The 8,223-nt window shown below is 44.8% G+C and overlaps 1 protein-coding gene across 2 annotated transcripts in view; it reads left to right on the forward strand.

Annotated features, from left to right (window-relative positions):
* CRY1 (cryptochrome circadian regulator 1) overlaps window positions 1-6,680 on the forward strand; it is a 74,721-nt gene extending 68,041 nt beyond the window's left edge. For both annotated transcript variants that reach the window (XM_073324442.1, XM_073324433.1), the window contains exon 14: window positions 6,549-6,680. The gene's annotated coding sequence lies outside the window, so the exon portion shown is untranslated. The remainder of the gene's footprint in view (window positions 1-6,548) is intronic.
* The last annotated feature ends 1,543 nt before the right edge of the window (window positions 6,681-8,223 follow it).

Here is an 8,223-nt window from a genome sequence, read left to right on the forward strand (position 1 = left end):
CTGTCTCACAGGGACAGGACCTCCTTTTCTTAGTGATGTTGAGGAGGATGAAAAGACGCTCTTGCCCCACCAACATCAGGGCAATTGACATCAACTTACCAGCCTTACCCTGCTGCAGTTCAGGGAACCCAGCCTTTTCAGGGGTCCCCATGAATGCAACCATATATTCCCTTTCCCCCTAATTGGCCATATTGGGACCCCTGGGCCATGTATAGGGCACAATTTGGTAATCCCCCACCACTGCAAACATGCCAGCCTCCATCCATTCCCTTCTCAACAATCTCTCGACCTCCAGAACCACATACTCCGTAAATACCACCACTGGAGGAGGAACTGGAAGGAGAGCAGGATGGGGAGGTACCTCCGGTCTTCCCATTTTCTTCATCTTCACCTGATGGAGCCATCATGCCACCTCCTCCCACAGTGGCTGATGATTTTTGTCACTTTCATGAGTTAGGGAGTCAGCCACTCTACGAAACAAAGATCCCACTTGAGAAGGTCAAGGAGCAACAACATAAACTGATGGACATTCTCCATACCTTCTCAACAACAAAAAATGCCCTAGCTATTAACGGTTCACTACGTGAACCTGCAAACCTTCTTTGGCAGACTCCAGCCTCTATCCCACCTACATGCAAATGGGTGGATAGGAAATATTATGTACGTGAAGAAAATGTGGGGTTTTTATTTTCACATCCTGCCCCAAATTCCCTTATGGTGAATGTGCTACAAGAGAAGAGCCATCAGTGCCAATCCAATCATCCTGACTGAGACTGGAAACATTTAGCTCTGCTGGGTAGAAAATCCTACTCATCTGCTACCCTCCAATTTTGAATTTCTAACTATGAGGCCCTTATGGCCAAATAAGATTGTAAAAAATTATTCTGAGCTGGAGTAATTTTGCCAGGATCTGCCAGAGGAAAAAAGGGAACAATTCCTGTCCCTCATTTCGGAAGGTCACTTAATAGCCTGCACGGCCCTGCAGGCCCTCCCTGGACTTAAATGACACAGCTGCCCGATACTGCGGTAGTAATGTGACGTGTATCATGGTTGAACCTTTCAGGATTCCCAAAGGAGATGCAAAATACAGTCAAGGATCTCCCGGTCGAGGGACAAAAACACTTTTCTGAGCACATGGACAACTCCTTACACTCACTGAGAGACTCCTGAGCCACTGTAAAATCCCTCGGTATGTACACACCACAGCCAAAACAAACATTGGGAAAATATCCACTCCCTCCACGATCTCTCCCTCAGCCATACTACCCACAGCAGCAGTTTGACAACCAAGGCCGTTGTCGCCGACTTCCCAACAAGTGCAGACAATCGCCTGCACAAGGGACACCTGGGCCCGAACACACTCTAATAAGCAGCAAATTTGAAGGTGTGGTCAAGGTCCAGAGACCCTCCTGCCTGCTCCTATTGCCCCTACCAGCAGTAACGCCATCTACACACTGACAGTTCGGCAACCACCTAGCTCCATTTTTACCATCTTGGATGCTCATTATCTTGGACAGATGGGTTCTGGAAATAGTAAAGGTTACTCCATTCCCTTCCTAACTTTACCATCCTGCCAACCCCCCCTCCACATCCCTTTTCAGGGACCCCTTACAGGGGAGCCCATCCTGGAGGGGAAGGTGAGGCATCTTCTTCAACAGGGAGCCATAGAACCAGTCCCTCCACAACACAAAGGATGCGGTTTCTACTTTCACTACTTCATGGTACAAAAGAAGTTTGGCGGTTGTTGCCCCATCCTAGACCTTCGCAATCTCAACAAGTTTGTGAGACTACAGTGTTTGAATATGGTCACCCTATCCACCATCATCCCAGCACTGGAACAGGGGGGATTGGTTCTTGGCCCTCAACCAACAGGACGCATACTTTCATATTGCAGTAAACCCTGCTCACAGACATTTCCTACAATTCATTGTTGACCACGGTCACTACCAGTACAGGGTACTACCCTTCAGACTATCCACAGCTCCGTGAGTTTTTTCCAAAGTACTTGCAGTGGTCATGGCCTTCCTCCGCAAACAAGGCATCACCATTTTCCTGTATCTAGATGACTCTTCTCAAAGTGCCATCCAAGACAGAAGCTCTCCAAGCAGTCCACACTACAATGACCCTCTTTACAAAACTGGGCCTCCTTATCAATTTTGAAAAGTCCACACTAACCCCAGTGCAAACACTGGAATTCATTGGTACTCTACTCGATGCCAAGCGGGCAAGAGCATTTTTACTACCTCACAGGTTCACAGCGATAACACAACTAGTCTCAACCACCAAAGCATGCCCCCAAATTCCAGCACATACATGCCTCCAATTCTGGGACATATGGCTGCAGCTACATTTATGGTCAAACACACAAGGCTGCATATGCAGTGTCTTTAGGGCTGGCTCCGTACAGTATATCTTCCTCACAAGCACAGCATGCAAAAACTCCTGTCCATGCCAGCACAGGTCAAGGAGTCACTACTGTGGTGGACGTGCCCGACAATGTCTGTGCCAGGGTCCCTTTTCTTCAACCTCCACCTACTGTGATACTTACCACCAATGCCTCCCTCCTCAGCTGGGGAACACATCTATGCAAGCACAGTATGCAGGGCAGATGGATGCCCACCAAGTCCACCTTACACATCAACCTCCTGGAACTGAGGGCAGTCCGCAGTGCCTGCCAACATTTCCTACCACTTCTCAGAAACTAGACTATTTGAGTAATGACAGACAACCTCACTTGTATGTATTCCATCAACAGGCAAGGAGGTGACAGGTCCCATTCCCTACGCTCAGAAGCGATCAAGCCATGGAATTGGCGTATCCACAATGACATCTCCATCTCTACTGTGTATCTCCCTGGACTTCAGAACACAATAGCGGATACGCTGAGCAGAACCTTCTCACACTAGCACGAATGGCAGCTCGACAAGAGAGCACTCCGACCCATCTCCCGCCAATGGGGTCACCTCACCATAGACCTTTTCACCACTCAGAATGCCCGCTGTCCTCAGTCTTGTTCCAGAGCAGGGCTGGGATTCTATTCACTAGGGGATGCATTCCATATGAACTGGAATGCACCACTTATCTACGACTTCCCGCCCTTTCCCCTCCTGTTCCAAGTCTTACTCAAGATACAGGAAGATCGAGCTCTGGTTATACTAATCACACCGACATGGCCACAACAAGTCTGGTTCATGCACCTGCTTTGCATGACAGTTTCTCGGCCTATAAACCTTCCCCCAGCATCATGGCTCCTCTCTCAGGACAGGGGGCACATTCAGCATCCCAATCCACAGATGCTCCCCTGAAAGCTTGGCTCCTTCATGGCTCTGGGATTCTGAAATAACCTGTTCAGATTCAGTAAAACATACCTTGATAAAAGCAGGTGCGAGTCTGCCAGACGTACCTGTTCTCACAAGTGGAACTGGTTCCAACTTTGGTATGCCGACAGACAGGTTGATGCAGCCTGCACTCCATTAACTCTCATATTGGACTACCTCCTTCAACTCAAACAGCACGGATTGGCTTTTAGTTCTCTAAGGGCATGGCTACACTTGCAGATGTAGAGCACTTTGAGTTAAACCAGCCTTCGTAGAACGCAGTAGGGAAAGCGCTGCAGTCTGTCCAGCTACAAGCGCACTGGTGTGGCCACATTAGCAGGTCTTGCAATGGCCACAGAGAGCAGTGCATTGTGGTAGCTATCCCAGCATGCAAGTGGCTGCAACGTGCTTTTCAAATGTGGGGGGGGGTGGAGTGTGACAGGGAGTGTGTTGTGTGTATGTGGGGGGAGAGGGAGTGGGTTTTGGGGGGGCTGAGAGCATGTCAGCATGCTGTCTTTTAAGTTCAGACAGCAGCAGACCCTCCTCCGACCCCCACCTCACTCTCTCACACACACAGCATTCCACAGTAATGGTTGCTTTGTCTCGGAGCAGATAAGCAGCCAGCTGTCAGAAACGGAGCTTTCAAAGGGGATATCCTCATTCCTACAGCAAGTTCAAAGCAATGAGAAGAGTGGCCACTTGACTTAAGGGGATTATAGGACATTTCTGGAGGCTGATCAGAGCACAGTAATGTAACAGTTTGTTCACAGTGACGCCCGAGTGTTTCAGCCAAGGCGCAGCAAGCATTAATCATCTCACCGAGGTGGAGTACCAGGAGCGCTCTAGCCGTGGAGTCAGAGCGCTCTACATGCCTTGCCAGTGTGGATGGGTTTTGAGCTAGGGCGCCTGGGGCCGCTTTAACGCGCTCTCACTCGCAAGTATAGTCAAACCCTTAGAGTGCACCTGGCTGTAGTTACCACATTCCACTGCTCTGTCGAGGAATATTCAGTTTTTGCACACTCCCTTGTCAAATGTTTTCTTAAGAGTGTTGGAAACCTATACCCTGATATACGTCCCCCAACCCACCCTGGGGCTCCAGCCTAGTCCTACGCTCTCTGACTAGACCTCCATTTGAGCCAATAGCAGTCTGCTCATTCCTTCATCTAGCAATGAAACTGGCCTTCCTCATCACCATTACATCGGCACGACGCGTGGGAGAAATATCCTCTATTATGGCATACCCCCCCATATACAATGTTTTATAAGGACAAAGTGACCCTCCATCCCCACCCAAAATTCCTGCTGAAGTTATAACATTCTTCTATCTGAACAAGCCTATATTTCTCCTTCTTTCCCAAACCACACAATTACCAAGAAGCCGCTCCCCACATGTTAGATGTTCATTGTCATTCTATTTGGATAGAACCAAACCATTCAGGAACTCGCCACGCTTGTTCATATCCATTGCTGAACACTCTAAAGGCTCTGCTATATCTAAACGCCTCTCTAAATGGATTTCACAGTGCATACGCCTGTCTTACACACTTCACAATAAACCACCTGCCTCTATCAGGACACACTCCACACGAGCGTTCTCAACCTCCATTGCATTCCTCAATAATGTTCCCATAATATATGCAGGGCTCCCACATGGACATCTTCTGATACGTTCTCCCAACATTACGCCGTCTGGCAGGATTCCTCGACAGATGCCATTCTTGGACATACGGTCCTGTCCTCGGCGATACCAGCCACTCCGAAGCTCCAACCTTCTAGCTAGGGACACTGCTTTATAGTTACTTACAGTGATGGGGACAACACTCGAAGAAGAAGATAGGGTTACTCACCTTGTGCAGTAACTGAGGCTCTTCGAGATGTGTGTCCCCATTGGTGCTCCACTACAGCCCTCCTCCCCTCTGCTGCGGAGCATAGCATTTGGGCTCTGGAGCAGAGAAGGAACTGAGGGCGGTCAGACCGCACAGCACTATTTATACTACATGTGTGCAGCGTGGGGGAGGAGAGGTATGTATGTGCAGTCCAACAGGCACGGCTATTTAAGATCTCCAACTCCAGACACAAAAGCAGCGTCACACCTGCAGTGGAGTACCTGTGGGGGGACACATCTCGAAGAACCTCAGTTATTGCACAAGGTGAGTAACCTTCTCTTCTGACTAAGTTCACTCTTCATGAAACTATGTAAACTCTGAGGAACAACTTTGGACCCTCATACTCTAGGGCTTGATGAGTGTCTAAACTCCCAGGTTAGGCATTACTGGTTTGAAAGTATAATCTTTATTATTTTGTAATCTGACATCAGTAAATGGCTGCTGAGCTCCTTGACTTGACTCTACCTATTATTGCTTGGTCTATAATGCGGCAAATCACAAGTGTATTACAAAGAAAAAGAAATTCTCTTTTAGGAATTTGACTTCAATTGTATAGATATTTGAAGGAGATACATGAATTCACATAGACCTGAATGAGAACCCATTGAAAGCAGTAGACTAGCTAGTCATTATATTTCCCAATGAATGAGGTGTTGTCCCAACTATGTATGCTATGAAACGCTGATGGAAGGAGATCTGCATGCCTCTTTTCTACATCATGTTTTTCTGTAGCTGCCAATTGGACTCTCAGCCACTTGGTGACAAGAAATTTTGAAGAATTTGTTTTTTAGTTTTCCTGCGAACATTGTAGTCTAGTTTGAATGAACATGTTTAAAGAAAGAAAGAAAAATCCTTTTTCTCCTGTCAAAACTAATGGACTACACATCAGAATGGGTTTTGGTTTTTTTAATTATTATTGGAGTTCTCCAAATACGTTGCTTTCACCAATCTATACACCTTTCTCCACCCCTGTACACCTTTGGATTTCTTCCACAACTCTTGAAGAAATTCCCCATCTTTCAGTCTTTGGTAGTGAATTTTTCTTGTGAGCACACTTGTGAGTTACACTTTTGGGAGACCCCACTTGTCTAAAATGTCAGTTTTATTTTGTTTAAGGTATATTACATGCTGTTCCTGAACTCTACTGAAACGTCATTGTAAAATTGTAGTTAAATGTAATGTACACATCATAGTAATGTAGTAAGGAGATTTCATATCATGTAAGTATGTTTATTGGCCAGTTTACTGTAAAAATCATAATCAAAACATACATTTTATATGATATTGTACTGGGATCTGCAAAAATATTATTCCTCAATTGATTACTTTTTTTTTTCCCCTACAGCATTGTTGGAAGAGAAGATGCTGCACAGAATGTGTTGAAGGCAACATTTTGTTGCGCTGTATTGGAGCTAAAGTATTGTGAGAATACTTGTATTAAAGTAACACATTTTTCATAAATTTGTTTTGAATGTTCTGAATTGTTGTAAACAAGTTCAGTTTTTGGAATGCTTTATTTCTAATTGGCATTTTTATGGTTTTTAACTTTTTAATGACTTTCATAAAGGGCAAATTGAGATTTGTATATAAAGTATTTGGTGAGGAATTGTTAACTTGAATGTAAATACAAACATTCATGATTAGTGATAGACTCATCAATATATTTTTGATATTTCATGTATGGTAACAGTAAAGACAGTAAAGTAATGGTGGTTCTGTAAAATAGAAACTTTGTGGGCAGAAATTGGGAGGTATGGAGGTTTTTAGACTTAATATTTTTAGAGTGGACAGGATTTTAACCTCTGTATGATCCAACTTCTGTATATTTTCATAATGTAAGAGCTTAGGACTGTTTTTAATTAAAATACAGTAGACTTGTAACCTGTATTAAATGCAGCTGTATATAAGTCACATGCCATTTATTTCTGTCAAGAAGTGTAAAGTTGTCATGTATATGTCCAGTCCTTGTATTTCCCATTGCCTTTTCAGTTAAGCTAAAATGACCTTGTTTAATAAAAATGTATATACAGATGTATTGGTTTTAATTGTGTGTGTAGACATACACTATTTGCGGGAGGTGGGGGGGGCGTGTAACATACGTACACACACATACGCTATTTGTTGTTGCTCTTGTGATGATTACCCAGAAAATCTTTAGGGGAAGAGATGATCTTCAGATTTAGAATGGTTGACTGCACGGCTTCCTTTTTAATTATTTCCACAAGTTTTCATAATAGCAGAGCTAAAACTTGTCAGTATAGATATATAAAATCTAATCATGAAAAACCCATGTGAAAAGAATGCATGGTTGCAAAATCCAGGACTCAAACGTTAGGAAATGCTAGAATTAAGGTTTCCTGTGCAATCTTAATTTAGACCCCTTGTGCACATTGCATACTATTTTTCTCCACAGGACTCCTACCTCATTCACTGGATGCTTTGTATAGGCTTAGATGCCTTGTTATGCTTGTTCTGTGCTACAACTAGAAGAGTAACTCAGCAGCCTAGTGGGCACCCTTTTCCTTACTGCAACTAGTTTGCTCTTCTGCAGCAATGGTGATTTCTGCAAATCCACTCAATAGTTTGCCTCAATCTGAACTTTTCTGAGGGAATTGCAAAGATTAGAAATCTTCCAACAACATACGGATCCCAGAAAGAACAACCTGAATTGTTACAAGGCCAGTTGTCTGTTTTGGTGGGTACATTAATAAATTCTCGACCAGTTTTAGTCTGCTGGCTGTGAGCTCTGGCACCTGTCAGATTTGATAGTACTGTGATCGTGCAGGGTGGTGGGCAGATGCATTCACTCTGTCTCAGCTGACTGAGCTTCACTCGGTTCCCGATTTTGCCCCATCATGGTTGTGGGGTGGTTGCCACAAATGCTAGCCTCCCTAGTGACCAAAGGAAGCACAGTTGTATGGAGGTGTTTTTCAGCAGTTGCACTTCCAAAGTGAATTAAGCTAAACCAAATTCAGGCCACTGTAATTCTGAATGTGAGTGTCCACACAGAGGTTTAATGC

This window comes from Lepidochelys kempii, chromosome 1 (genome assembly GCF_965140285.1).
Source record: "Lepidochelys kempii isolate rLepKem1 chromosome 1, rLepKem1.hap1, whole genome shotgun sequence".
Taxonomy (NCBI): Eukaryota; Metazoa; Chordata; order Testudines; family Cheloniidae; genus Lepidochelys; species Lepidochelys kempii.